The sequence below is a fragment of the Numenius arquata genome, chromosome 7 (genome assembly GCF_964106895.1).
Source record: "Numenius arquata chromosome 7, bNumArq3.hap1.1, whole genome shotgun sequence".
Classification (NCBI taxonomy): Eukaryota; Metazoa; Chordata; class Aves; order Charadriiformes; family Scolopacidae; genus Numenius; species Numenius arquata.
In genome coordinates this window covers 61,973,125-61,988,304 of record NC_133582.1, presented here as the reverse complement: position 1 = coordinate 61,988,304, position 15,180 = coordinate 61,973,125, and positions in this window count along the sequence as shown.

The following is a 15,180-nucleotide window of genomic DNA, read 5'->3' as shown; positions in this document are numbered from 1 at the left end:
CCCCCCCCAAAAAAAAAAAATCACAACTTGCTCTTAGAAAGGACCTGTTGGAGCGTGTCCAGCGGAGGGCCACGAAGCTGATCAGAGAGGGATGGAGCACCTCCCCTATGGAGACAGGCTGAGAGAGCTGGGGTTGTTCAGCCTGGAGAAGAGAAGGCTCTGGGGAGACCTCATAGCAGCCTTCCAATATCTGAAGGGAGCCTACAGGAGAGCCGGAGGGGGACTCTTTGTCAGGAGATGTAGGGACAGGACAAGGGGTAATGGTTTTAAACTGGAAGAGGGGAGATTTAGATTAGATACCAGAAAGAAATTCTTTACTGTGAGGGTGGTGAAGCACTGGAACAGGTTGCCCAGAGAGGTGGTAGATGCCCCATCCCTGGAGATGTTTAAGGCCAGGCTGGATGGGGCTTTGAGCAACCTGCTCTAGTGGAGGTGTCCCTGCCCAGAGCAGGGGGGTTGGAACTTGATGATCTTTAAGGTCCCTTCCAACTCTAACCATTCTGTGATTCTATGATTCTTGTAGTAAAATTGATATTAACTAGAAAAATTAAATGCAACGTATAATCAAAGCAACCAAAGGAACCTGCCACTGCTGCTAAAAGTCCTCTGTACACCCCAAGCATCATTTATAGAGAAATAGTAACTCAACATGATTTATCTAAGAACTAACTACCAGACAATGTAGCTTTGTTGATAAGCGGGATATTCCTGTCCTGAGAGCGACTGTGGGCCTGGTCAGCAAACCCAGAAAACCACCTGGAACTGCCAAGGTTAGAGGAGAAGTAGGTAAAAGGTAATTTCAGCAGGGGGAAGATCACGACCACCCACTCATTGACCACCCACCCAAGTGACACCGCCTGCTCGAAAGAGAGCAATGGCAGAAGGAAATGGAGTCTGAGCTAATTTACATAGGAAGCGAAAAAATCTCGACCAATCATTAAAGAGAATAACAATGAATATGTATTAATAGTTAGAATATGTAGTAATCAGCGTATAAAAAGGGAAAATTTTGAAATTAATTTCTGCGCATTAATGGGATAAGCTCGGAAATACCTCTGGTCTGTGCACACCAGGTAAAGAACCCAGACTTGTGACAACGCTCTCACTCCCACGCTCCCAAAATGGGGGCAAGTTGGATAAATCCCCCAACTTTCTTTCCCAGCTCCTAATTGTTTTCAGCTCGGCATGATGAGCTTCACCTGTTTAGTAAGTCCTAATATCTTTCAAAGACTTTCCTGTCTTCCTTTGAAGCGAGTTGTGCTTTTACCATATTTTTCACTGACTTCGAGCCACCTCGGCACCCAGTGTAGTCAGGGCAGGAAAAAAATTACTTCGAGGTAGCAATTCACATGAAGGGCATCTAAAATAGATCCAGAAATCTTCCCTAAGTGGCCATTTCTCATGTACCAAGCCAAGTGAGAAGAGCGAGGAGACAGGACAGGTTTTATTCTAATTTAGTCCTTTAGACTCCTCTACAGACCAGGAAAGACAAGAAGCCCCCTGTGAACACGTCCCAGGGTGGATTTATTCCATCTGGGGAAGCCTGGGTGAAGCAGGACAAGCAGCACTCTGGAGATGCCCAACCTCCCTCCCTCTCTCTCTCTCCCCCAGCTCATAATAGAGGGAAGTGAGACAACTTCCCGAGAAAATAAAAGGTAGTGTTTCAATGACTGAAGGTGAAGGGATTTTTTTTTTCCTACTAAAAACTTTGTAAAGTCTTAAATCTGTTACTTGTGGAAGATATGCCCATTACATGTTCTCCCTTACCGCGTATCACCATCTTTTTAAGAGATAAGATACAGAAGCTGTGTACACACAGATCTGGATTTCACAACAAACTATTTCAAAAGGCATCATGCTTGAGGCACTAATGAACCACTGTGTGTTTTACCAAACGAACTTCAACAAGCCGAAACTCTCTTTTCATCCAGATTTTGCTCTCTTTTACACTGATGTTGATCTGAAGTAAATTCACCCATATCTGTATTGCCAAACTATGCAAAAAATGGATTTACACTAAGGATTAAAGGTCAGACTGTTATTTCAGAACACTTTTTTGGGTCTGGTCTGACTAAATGCAGAAGCCTGCAATGCAGACGTGATAGAATTAATGAGACAACTCCAGACTCTGGAGGGCGTTGAGGGACCCAAGCTACGGAGGGCAGCGAGGGCAAATCAGATGGACAATTAGTGAGGAGTCAGCGCTGATTGACCCGGAGCTGCTTTACAAACACTGAATCAGAGCCAGAAGAGGACGTGCAGGCACAAAGACAAGGCAGGCACGAGAAGGCAACAAGAGACCGGCCTGGGTGACACTATAGTTTAACTGCAGAAACAGGCAGAAGATGTCAGCACGGCGTGGAGAGTTTCAAAGGGAGATGAATGAGATCTTAAACTGAACTTACGGGTTTGAACGGATGCAGATCTTGGGACAGCGTTAATGAGAAGGGCACGTCCATCAGATTGCTGCTCACACGCAGGTGCTGCCCCGGCTTCGGATAAAAATACAGACCGGCAGGCAGGAAAGTTGCTGACCGCAAAACCAGGCAGAAATCACGAGCAGAGCCTGTGCTTTTCGTTCTGAAAGATAAGGGAAAAAAGCTTCAAAACTGCCAATCACAGAAGTTACAAGCTCCTCTACAAAGGCTGTGGCCTAAAACCACTTTAACCCTGCTAGCTGATCAAAGGGGAATTGCAGATGGCTTGCTCAGAGACCTCGGCAATTCCTTAAACCCGCCATTCGTCAGCTCTGCTAGAGTTAAAACCCACTCCTCAGCTCCCCGCTCAAAAGTGGGGAGCAGAGATTCCCACAGCTGCCGAGCAGCTGCCACAGGCACGGCTAAGTCCCCGCTCCCACCTTACCATTGTACCTAAATGCAGTGTCACCAATGAGTTGGAAAACCGGAGTTCACCACAAACACCTAATAAAGAGACAGCACCTCCAGGGGTTCAAGAAGGCAGGTGCACAGTGCCTTTTGCACAGAAAAAGGTAAAAACATTCCTGCAGTGCCACCAAGGTACGTTGATTTTCTCAACTGCTGAGAAAAATCTGTGTCAAAGTCATGGAATTGTCAGAGTTGGAAGGGACCTCTAGAGATCATCTCGTCCAACTCCCCTGCCAAAGCAGGGTTGCCCAGAGCACATCCCTCAGGACTGCATCCAGGCTGGGCTTGAAGATCTCCAGAGAAGGGACTCTGCACCCTCCCTGGGCAGCCTGTTCCAGGGCTCTGGCACCCTCACCGGAAAGAAGTTTTTCCTCATATTTGAATGGAACTTCCCATGTTCCAGCTTGTGCCCGTTGCCCCTGGTCCTGTCACTGGGAACCACTGAAAAGAGTCTGGCTCCATCATCCTTCAACCCACCCTTTAGATACTTGGAAGCGTTAATAAGGTCTCCCCTCAGCCTTCTCTTCTCCAGGCTAAAGAGTCCCAGCTCTCTCAGCCTTTCCTCATCAGGGAGATGCTCCAATCCCTCCATCATCTTAGTTGCCCTGGGCTGGACTCTCTCCAGTAGTTCCCCGTCTCTCTTGAACTGGGGAGCCCAGAACTGGACGCAGTATTCCAGTTGTGGCCTCACCAGTGCAGAGCAGAGGGGGAGAATGACCTCCCTCCACCTACTGGCCTCCATGGATTTGTTGGTGGGGGTGTCAAACAGGCTCTTGCAGAAAGGGTCTGGCTTTCAGCCTTGTCCTGCTTCAAAGCAAGCGGAGGTCCCTGCCTGTCCTCTGCAGGGCGAAGCAGAGTCACCAGCCCTGTCAGCCGCAAGCAGCCCTGAGGCATCTGCATAAATTTGGATCTCCAAATAAGTTTGTGAGCATATTTTGGTTATTTCCTGCTGGCGTGAGGTAACGCGAAGGTTCTCAGTGACGGCAGGATGTCAGAAGATGTCACTGTCAAAACCAGCCCCGGGCAAGGCTGTGTCCTAGCCCAGCCCTTGTAGAATGTCTTTTATGCAGCAGCGCTTCTCGCTGCGTCTGGAAACGGCGGCGCGGGGAGCTGCTTTAATTATTTCATAGGTGGCAGAATTGCCGAAGTGGAGAGACGCCAGGCTGAATCCAGAGTCAGAGGGGTCCTCCCAGGCCATCTGCCCTTTGCTGCTGACAGTGTGCTGGCTCTGCAGAATATTACCCGTGGCTTTGATTGCGCTGCCGTGGCTGGGCCCGGAGACAAGCAGAAAGCAAATGACATTGCCTTTTTCAAGGCAGGAGCGTGCCGAGGCAGCAGTGTGCCCTGGCGATACGACGCTGAGGTCCTGCAGGTGGGATTCTGCTCTCCTGGCAGCCAGCTCCTCAAACAGCGTGATGGATAACGGCCGTTCAAAGGAGGGACAGGGCCACGTGGCTTTTGAAAGACTAAAGCTGGGTATGAAATTAGAATTGTATTCTTGTATTAGAAATGCTTGTATTAGAAACAGCGTGACCAGCAGGAGTAGGGGGGTGATTGTGCCCCTGTACTCAGCCCTGGTGAGGCCACACCTGGAGTATTGTGTCCGGTTTTGGGCACCTCAATCCAAGAGAGATATCGAGGTGCTGGAGCGAGTGCAGAGGAGGGCAACGAAGCTGGTGAAGGGCCTGGAAAACAAATCATATGAAGAGCGGTTGAAGGAGCTGGGACTGTTTAGCATGAGGAAGAGGAGGCTGAGGGGAGACCTCGTCACTCTCTACAACTACTTGAAAGGACATTGTGGAGAGGTTGGTGCTGGTCTCTTCTCACAGGTAATTAGCAATAGAACGAGAGGGAATGGCTTCAAGCTGCAACAGGGTAGGTTTAGACTGGACATTAGGAAAGAATTTTTCACAGAAAGAGTGGTCAGACACTGGAACAGGCTGCCCAGGGAGGTGGTTGAGTCACCATCCCTGAAAGTGTTTAAGAGTCGTTTAGATGTGGTGTTGGGGGATACGGTGTAGGGGAGAACTTTGTAGAGTAGGGTTGACGGTTGGACTCAATGATCCCAAGGGTCTTTTCCAACCCGAATGATTCTATGAAATACAGGAGGTTCCCAACTTCAAACACAAGTAAGAGAAAGTCATGTTCCTGTCACCATCGCTCTTCCGTACGGCAGGTCTCTCTGGCCATACGCAGCAACTGCTCCCAGTCTCAGCTCACTACTTCCTTGCCCTTGCAGATTAAAAAAAAAAAAAAAAAAAAAAAAAAGCCAGGACAATGTCCTGAACGCTGAGATTTGAACCACTGTCAAATATTAACCAAGCACTACCCAGTGCTCCCCCTGGATATTTATGCACTGCAAGTATCAGAGAAATTTCTCAAAAAAAAGAAACAATAAAAGCTGAATTTTCAGGGTAAAATGTCTCAATGAAAAGATACAAAGTGAGATTTAGAAATTCAACAGCTTAAAAACCACTCTTAACAGAGAAGGGGAGGAAGCAGCTTTGATCTATAAATACAGTAACAAACAAGAAAAACTATCATACACACTACACTGTGATGTTTCGCGCTGCAGCAAAATACAAGCGTGATTAAAAGTTTTAGTACACAGAGTTTATTTATAAAATGCGGGCTTCTTAAATTGTATTGGCACCATGAAGCGTAAAGAAAACAAGAGGAAACGAAGTGTAGAACGAATGCAGAAGTGCGTATTTCTTCGCATGAACTATGTTTCCTACACCCGGTTTCTCAGTTTCTGGACTCTCCCACAGGTACACCCCGGCCGGCGTTCAGGTTTACATGGGTGCCAATCCAGTATAACACCACCAACATTAATTTAACCTTGTCCCACAGCTCCAAGTCCTGGTACTGGTGTTACTGGAGTTGTTTCAAATACACGAGTGTAGATGTTGGTTGTGGAGGCTCTTACATGACACAAACAGGAGAGACCTTCAAACCAGACTGTTCTACTGGAGTAGCCATCAATTCTAATGCTGGGGAAAGCACTTCATACTTCTTCACTGGAGGGATGGTGGCCACAGCCTGAAACAGAACAAGTGGATTGGGACTACATGCAAGGTGTGACTGGAACATTTTGGGGTTTCAGACAACCAGGAGCAGCAAAGAGACTCAAATTAATGTCCTCACCTCCAGGTGAGATGGCATCAGGGGCTCAGTAGTTCTGTTTGGCCTATGCTATTTCTATTCTAATTCTATTTGGAATTAAGATGAAAACAAAGTGTAAAATCTTTCAGCTAAGATTGACTTAAGCTGTAAGAGCAAAGTGAAAAGAGTGCTATCCCTGTAGAAGAGGTTGTCTAAATCATACTGGTAGTAAGTCTGAAAAAGCCAAGAGATTCCTGCAGTCATACAGCTAAATACAGACAGTTTGCCTATTTGCAGTTATGTTCTTAATAGTTAGCTTTAAAAATACCTTCATTCAGGTATAACAGTACATGAATATATATGGATGTACGCTGTTACAACGGTATATAACCATATGAAGGTATCATTTGTGTGCATTCATAAGCTATTTTACTTTTCTTTTAAGCATAAACTGCGAAGAGATAATGTGAGAGAGACTCTAGGACCTAATCCAACACTCACTGAAATCATTGAGAGCGGCTGCCTCATAGCCTCTCCTCTGCCAACACCTGCCAAAGAGCAAAGAACATGGCCTTGGTGGAGCCAGAGCCTTTGTAGCATCCAAAACCACCCACCCCTTTGGCACTCTGCTTTTGTGGAGGGGGCAGCTCGTGGGTGGCAGGTAGAGAAGGCACCCGTGGGACACTAAAGAGCACTGCTAGGTGGAGACGTCCACCTTGCTCCCAACCTAACCCACCTGAAGAATCAGGTTGTACATGAATCCCATTAGGCTGCGATGGACCTTCTGGAAAAAAAGCTAGACTTTGTCTTTTCTACCTAATATCATCACAAGGAAAACACAAAGAGGAGCTGGAAAGCTCATAATGTTTTGTTATGAGCCAGTGTCACAGTTTTGGAATTCAATACAATTGCACATGGTTGAAACTTCCAGCGCTCTTTCTTGAAGCCTAGGTGGGGCTTCAAGAGTCATATAAAGCGTCTTTGCTGGCGCAAGTGCGTGCTTTGCAAAGCTCGAAGGAAAATATGGTGAGATGAGCCTGCTGGCATTGGGCTGGCCCGGGGGCTGCTTTGCACAGCAGGTCAGATGCAGCCATGGGCACGTAGGGTGCCCTGGCCAGAGCGCGGAAAAGGGAGACCCATCATCCCTGGCATCCTGAGCTGCAGACTCACACAACTGGCTCTTTCTTGCTGCCTCCTTGAAGTTCTGTGTCGAGAGTCTAGAATCATAGAATCATTCAGGTTGGAAAAGACTCTTGGGATCATTGAGTCCAACCGTCAACCCCACTCTACAAAGTTCTCCCCTACACCATATCCCCCAACACCACATCTAAATGACTCTTAAACGCATTCAGGGATGGTGCCTCAACCCCCTCCCTGGGCAGCCTGTTCCAGTCTAGTTCTGCTCTGAGCCCTAAAACCCCTTAAAGTCTCTCATGTATTAAGGAGGTGGTTCAGGGATTTGTCTCAGGAAGAGCAGACTGTGTTCCTACAGATCTTCTTCCCCTAGGACGACATCAGGCGCTTTTAGGTGTTGGTCACTAGCTTGCCAGCACAGTGCCATGTATGTCCCCCGGGGTGCTGGTCTCAGGTAGGCTTTGGGTGCTGGGAGGGAAGGGCTTGGGCAGGGGGTCCACTGCTGCATGCCACAAGCCCCCCTCCATCCCTCACCTGTCCCAGGGATCACCTGCACCCAGTCCCATTGGCATCAATGGCCAAACTGGGGCAAAACCCGAACATTTGGGCTCCTCCATCCCAATGTAGCTTTTACTTGTCAAACCACCCTGCATTGGTTACGAAACAGCACTCACACTGCGTTATCACAGAAATCTTCCTCAAAATATTCCCTCCGGAGTTCATCGGATTGCAAGCGCTTTGCTATTCACCCTCATGTTCTGCAGTATCAACTCTCTCAGAGGTTTTAACACGTGAACAATGAATAACAGTTGTAAGAAAATAATTCAGAATGATATGAACAAGGTTTGGGAGAGTTTGCCACTTCCTGGGTCATTTTAACTAAGACCAAAAATGAATGTCCTTAGAAGGGAAAATAAGGTATTTTTTTTCAGAAGGGAATTCTCTGATTTCTTCTGCAGACCTCTTCTCCAGGAACCAGGCATATTTGTGTGATGATTAGTTCTTTCAGCGCACTTTCCCTTGACTCGGCGATGAGCGGTTCGATGGACTAAGAAAAACAATGTGGTCTGCTGAATGGCACAGCAGATTTTGTATCACGAGTTTGATTTGAGTGTTTGATAAATAATACATTTAAGTAATAAAAGAAAAACAATAATGTTCTATTTCTTCATAGTATTTGAAAATAGTTATTGATATCAGCACAGCACATATTTCCTAGTTGACTTCTATTTCTGCATAATTTTACTAAACACGTTCTAAAATCAAGTGGCTGAACTAAATATTGGTTAAATTACTGCCTTTGACAAATATCTATAATTTCCTTTAAAAATACCCTCCTACAGAGGGTTATAAGTGATCCAGATTATATTTGGTTTCCTTTATTCTTAATGGAGAAAAATTAATATTTTCTCCATTAATATTCTAATTGTAGAATTAAAAATTTCTACAGTATGCCTGATCTGGTTTTGACTTCCACCTTGGGACAAGTGAAATTGCACCCTACAAGTGTCTCCAGAGACTCTCCCAGGAGATGATGTGACAAATTCAGGAGTCAGATGCCTACACTGCAAGTATTGGTGTTGGGATAAAGGAGGAATAAACATTTTCTTGTCTGATCTGAGCATTGTCGTGCTGCAAGAGTCACATAATTTTCCAAACCTTCTCACTCTGGCTTGTTTGCATAGGCTTTTTTTAACGCTTCTCTGTGCCTACCAAGTTAAAAAAAGTCTGGTCTTGAGAAAGGTGATGGCAAAAATGGGTAACTCCACCTCCTCCGTCTGCTTCCCCCTGACTTCAGAAATGTTCCTGTAGCTGTTCCAGCAGCCTCAGGAGGAGAGGATGCGGTGGTGTGCGGGCTCTTCAGCCTGCTCTTCTCTTGGAGAAGATATATATTTCAAGCAGGAATAAAACCAGCCCTTTAAGTTACCATTTCTCATAAGGAGGTACGTTACTGACAAGGTCTGGGCTGCAATAGAGTGATAAGTGGGTTGATTTTTTTAAAGGTTTGGTTACAAAGACTCTTCTTGCAATATCAAGGCTTTTCTCCGAGTGCTTTTCAGTTTTAGATGCAATCCACTCTATCTTTGACATGACTATTATATTGATGCTTAAAGGTATCAGACTCCCAAGGCTTTTGATACCTCAGGACTCATTCTTATATTAGGTCTGAGTGATCGGTTGACGATAACGAAAGCCCACAGTGTGCAGCCTTGCATTTTCCTCTTTCTTACATAGTTATTTAAAAGGAAGAGCCCAAATCATGATCTTTATTTTAAACTCAGTCAGAACTCTTACTGACTTAATTGAGAATACGGTTGGAAAAGGACAGACTATAAAAAGAATAAAAATGAGTTAAATGAGGACTTGGCCAGACAATGCAGGAGAAAAAAATTAAACAAAGCAAAAATAAAGCCTACATCCAATTCCTAGACAAAGCTACTGAGAAAGTTGTGATTGGTCACTATGGCAACAGATTTCTAAATGGAAATAAAGTGCTTTTAATACTGCAAGCACATTTTTCTGTACAGATCTAGCAAATGAACTCAGACCTCATTAAAGTGAATATAATTTTACAATAGGTATTCTATAGAATGTCAGAAACACCAATACATAGAGAATCAAAATATAAATAGCTATAAGCTGTTGATGTTTTTGCCATATTACTGGTTTAGTCATTCAGAGGCTCAGGAGGTAAATGCTGACACTTGTTATTTTCTTTCCCCAGGGAGTCTTTTAATAACCCGTATAAATCAAGGCAACTGTAAGCTTAAACGGGAAATATTTGCTTTTGTTTTCTTGGCTTTTACACTAATGGACTCGGGCTGGTGAATCAACATAGTGAGATCTATTCCGCGATGTAAGAGTTTGTTCGTGCAGTCTCACTTCTCACCCACTTTGCTCCCCACCCCTCACCAAGGCATCGAGGCCAAGCCAGCCTTGCATCATCCACACGGATTTTGGATGCCTGTCAACAGGAGCTGGAACTCCTGCAAGATTCGTCCAGTTCTGTACCAATAAAATCAGCACCTAACACGCACATTCTTATTTAGACCAACAGAACTATATTGTCACTTCTGCACCTAAGGACCTGGTCTGTCCCGTTCAGGGAAGGTGGATGCAGTACTGGGGAGGAGCACAACCATCCAAAGAAAGACACTGAGGTGATGGAGCAGGTCCAGAAAACGGCAACGGAGCTGGTGAGGGGTCTGGAGCACAAGTCTTGTGAGGAGCGGCTGAGGGAGCTGGGGGTGTTCAGCCTGGAGAAAAGGAGGCTGAGGGGACACCTTCTCGCTCTCTACAACTCTCTGAAAGGAGGGTGTAGCCAGGTCTCCTCTCCCAAGGAACAGGCGATGGGACAAGAGGAAGAGGCCTCAAGTTGCACCAGGGGAGATTCAGATTGGAGATTAGGAACAATTTTGACACGGAAAGGGTTATTAAGCCTTGGAATGGACTGACCAGGGAAGTGGTGGAGTCACCATCCCTGGAGGGATTTAAAAGACCGGTTGACATAGTGCTGGGGGACATGGTTTAGTGATGGGTTTTGTCAGTGTTGGGTTGATGGTTGGACTTGATGATCTGAAAAGTCCCTTCCAGCCCAGGGAATTCTATGATTCTGTCCTGGCGCAGGATGATTGTGGAGCCACCGCAGACCTGCATTGTCCCTTGTCCCTCTCCCTCACTGCTGCCTCCAGCCTTGTCTGTGACGCGCTGCTTATTTCCTGATATCTCATCTTCCCTCCCCTTTCGGAAGATTTTTATTCTGGCATCTCTTCAAATTTAATCCTTCAGAGCAGGAATAGCCTTAACCCTAGGCTGCTTGACGGCTGTTCAAAGAATGCCGGTACAGCTTCTGCCGAACATGTTCATATTCCTTCATACATTGATATTTTGATCCAAAAAGATGGGCATTTTAGAGCAGCTGCAAAACTGGACATCCTTTCACACTTTGGCTGTTTGCCTGTCCTAAAACCTCTGTTGCTTTATTTAATATACGAGGAAGAATTCAGTCTGTCGGAACTGTCCCACATAGACCATCGCAGCTCTCCGCGAATCTCACTTGGGCATGGGAGGCCAAACTTGCTGGGAAGAGCCTGGTGAGAACGTCTCATCCCTGGCCAAGCGCTGCGGGAGTTCAGCCCCGGCCAGGGAGCGCGGCCAAGGAGAAGGCAGCCGGGCATGGGAGCGGGTAGGAGAGACACAGCCCCCCCGGGGAGCCCTTCCTGCAGGCAGTGAATTATTTCTGTCTGGCTGCCGTGAAGGAACGCTTGTCTTTAAAGAACTGCTTTCCACAGGCTTCATTGAAACCCATAGTCCATGCCTCGCTTCAGCGGGAGGAAAGAAGTGGAAGAGATTCACATTTTAAGTTTGGTCGCAAAATCCCACTGTTTTAAATCCTGTCAGACACTAAGCCATCAGGCTGCAAAAAATATGAGAAGAATTTTCCACTCAGCATAAACAGGCAAGGTTTGTTTCTTTCTATGCCTTGAACATACTGTCCACCTGATTTTAATTTCTGACTGTGTACATACACCCTGCTTACAACACTCATGCCCTTCGAATCAAAGGGGATCTTCAAGCTTTGTGCCTCAGTAAACACGGTATTTGTTTTAACTGTTGTGCAGAATAAGTGCATTTTGTGCCTACTTTTTATAGGACAACAAGCTAATAATTATATTATCTTAGTAGTAATTTTTGAGACATTATTCCTCATCTTAAAACATTCTGAATTCAACAGCCAACACCCTAACACCCAAGCCCGAGCTTCTGGACATCCTAATAAATGCCCTGATAGCAGGAGTTGGGACAATGGGCAGGAATGAAGGAAACGGGTCCCTGGGGCTGAAAATGGAAACAGAGGGCATAAACGCCAAACCAAAACACCTGGAAGGAAGGGCTAGGCTTTTGCCATGAAGCCTTCAGGCATGAAGCTCCATGAGGACAAAACTCAGCATTGTTGGCATCAACCTTCGGTTTTGTAACACTCATGTACCTTAAAGCTTAAGCACTTCACTTGATCCATATTTCTAAGTTATACTTGCCTTACTGTGAACAAAACCTGAAAGCCCCAGCTCTCAAAGATACACAGGTTCCCAGCTCCTAGGAGTTTGACTTCCTAGGAGCCTATGCCTTAATGCCTTTGAGGATCTGGGACTATTTTTCTCCCCCATCCTTGGGAAATGAGCACAAAAGTGGAATAACACACCAAAGAACGAGAGGAGGATTCCAAACTACTGGTACTAAGAGGGTTTCAGTTAACCAGCCACAGGGATGAACTCACAGACAGGACTTTTCTCAAAGGGTGATTTGCAGCTGAGCACCTGGAGAAAATAGTTTGCACCTGGCACAGCTAAAAAGCTTTAGCTTTTTTTTTTTTTTTTTTAACTAAGAAATAAAGCAAGAAGCATGGGGAAGATTTATGTAATCTTTACGTTCAGAGTCAGCATCCCAGCAGAAGAAAATCAGATAAAATATAACAATGGCTAAAGCCGGCAGGAAGATGTACAGCAGGGGGGAAAAAAAAAAAATAATCAATTTTAATATTAGCGAAAGGATGTGTGATATGAATAAGCGAGAGGGCGGTGCTTAATCCGGCTCGGGACCCCAGAGCTGTCGGGGAGAGGCAGGGGATATACTCGGCAGCAGGAGGGACGTTCGATGCGGTGCTGCCCGCAGCAAGGGAGGCAGCGTGGGCAGGAGGCTTGGCCCGATGCTGCAGATGCTCTAAGGGCCACAGCAAAGCCAGGCGACAGCGACAGCTGCCCCCACAGAATTTTTACAAGCGTACCCTGTTCAGAAGAGATGAAAGTGTGGGATTAACTCAAGGATCGTGCTTTTCTGCCTCGGGCCCACAGGTCTGATGTTCAGTACATTTTCCTCCTGAACACGTACAGCTTTGGAGCAGGGCAGATGGCTCCTCGGGGAGGCTACTGCTTGAGCAACCCGCTTTAGCCAGCCACCCACTGAGCCAAAACAAGGGCAGAGCTGCAGCCTCACTAGCCAAGCGTGCCCATCCATTGGGGCAAGGCTCGGAGCTGGAGCTCGCAGGCAACTTTTTGAGGTCCCCTCTGTAAGCGTGGGGTGAGAACCTTTGTAACCAACCCCCCTGAAGCCGTAGGAGTGTGACCCTGCCTCTATTGCCCCTTGCTGTCCCCATCCCCGCCGGCACGGCCTTTGGGACAGGGTTGCTGCAGGACAGGCTGGCTGCCACGGAGCTGCCAGGCTTTTCCCTGTTGCAGCTAGGAACGACTCCTCCACCGCTCCGCTTGCATCACTGCCATTCTTTTGGAGCTTTTCGCCTTTTCCTGACTTTCTGCCTGCCCCAGTGTAGAGTTCAGGATGTTGGCTTTCACCTCCAAAAGCTCTGCTCGAGCTGTTCCCAGCACTGCTGTGAGTTACGGAGCTGCCAACAGATTATTGCTCTACATCAGCAAGTGCCAGGGGAGGGGCCCTGGCTCCTGAGGAGACACGCTCCCCACAGCCCGCCAGCACGTCTTTTCTCCTGTTCGCCTTAAGTCTGTCTTTGCCTTCTACGAGCCGTCACAACTCTGATATTCATACACGCTCCTGTGCCATCAGTCATCCTTCTCGTAACGCCACCCTGACAGCGTTCATGAGCTCACCTCCAGGCAGCTTTCCCTGGCTTAGCGATGCCCAACCCAACAAAGAGCACAGCCTGCTGAAACCACTGGAAATACTCCCCCTGAGCTCAGGGGGCTGCAGAACAAGCCTGTGAGAACCCTGGTGGAAAAGGTCCTCAGCAGCCTACCTGAAGTCAGTCCCGTCACCTGAAGTGTGCACCCCGAGAGGGTTCTCTGCTCTTTTCTCTTGCTCCCTGAGCCCCTTCACGCCTGGTTCTTCTCACCTGCTGTACTCGCTGATGAGGGGCAGGTCCAGCCTCTCTGTGTGGCCTCTGGCTTGTCCTATGAACAGGAGCATGTTGTGTGGCACTGTGTGGAGCAGGAGGAAGGCCTGGGGGTGGGAGTTGTCTCCCTGCTGAAAAAAGGCCTTTGAGTTAGCTGGGTAATTTAGATAATTGACCCCAAATGTGGAAACCAGGTTTTCTTAGCAGATACAGTGTGTGAGTGCACAGTGCCCATCCCAGTGGCCTCAGGTCTAACCTGTAAATATGGTAAATGCTACTCCTGTTATTTATACTGAGCAAGTGATGAGCTATTGTTTCACAGCGAGATGTTCAGAATATTTGGCAGCCCTCGGGGTTGGATGACATCAGTTTTGATTTTCAAAGTCAAACTGCCACCTTGTGGTACGGTGGGGGAGAAGTCTGTAGGAAATTCCACGGATAGCAAAAATTTACAGACATGGTAAAAACTGGTCCTTTTGCCCCACCAATGACTTACAGCATTTATGAATTCTCAAATTTATTTTTGACTATACTTCAGGCAAATTAATAAAAATTCTTATGTCATGCTTTAAAAAGTCAATCTAATTTTTTGTGATTGTCAATGTAAAGTATAAACCATTTCCTCATTCTTATATGTAATTGTACTGAAACCAACAGTGCTCTCGTATGAGTAGGTTTTTCAATATTAGATCTAAATGCAGCTTACAGGAAAACACTAACTATAAAGGTTATAAGTATCTATAATACCTGTATTTCTCTCTTTTAAACTTATTAATGTTAAGAAAAATTTCTGTGAGAGTCCGAGCAGGGCCACACAAATTGCTGAAGTGCATCATCTGGTCTGAGATGCCGTCCCTGAACCTCCTCTTGGACCATGATGGATGCAAGGCAATTTTACTCAGCTTTCTCTTTCACCGTGGGCTGAGCCATCGCAAATCACTTCACCTTGCTCCTGTCAGCCAGAAGCAGGCAGGATGGATCAGCAGATGTGCAGCAATCTCTTAGAGCAACGTGCTGGTGCACCTCCGCCTTCAGGCAGCAGACCAGCAGGGAGATGTGCTGGCACCATCCTTCCAGCATCCACGGAATGTCCTTGTGTCATCTAATGCTCTTTATGAAAGATGATAGATGAAAAGCTGGGCCATTTCAGATCAAAGAGTGTAGCTGAGGTGAACAGTTGACTGCAGCTATGTA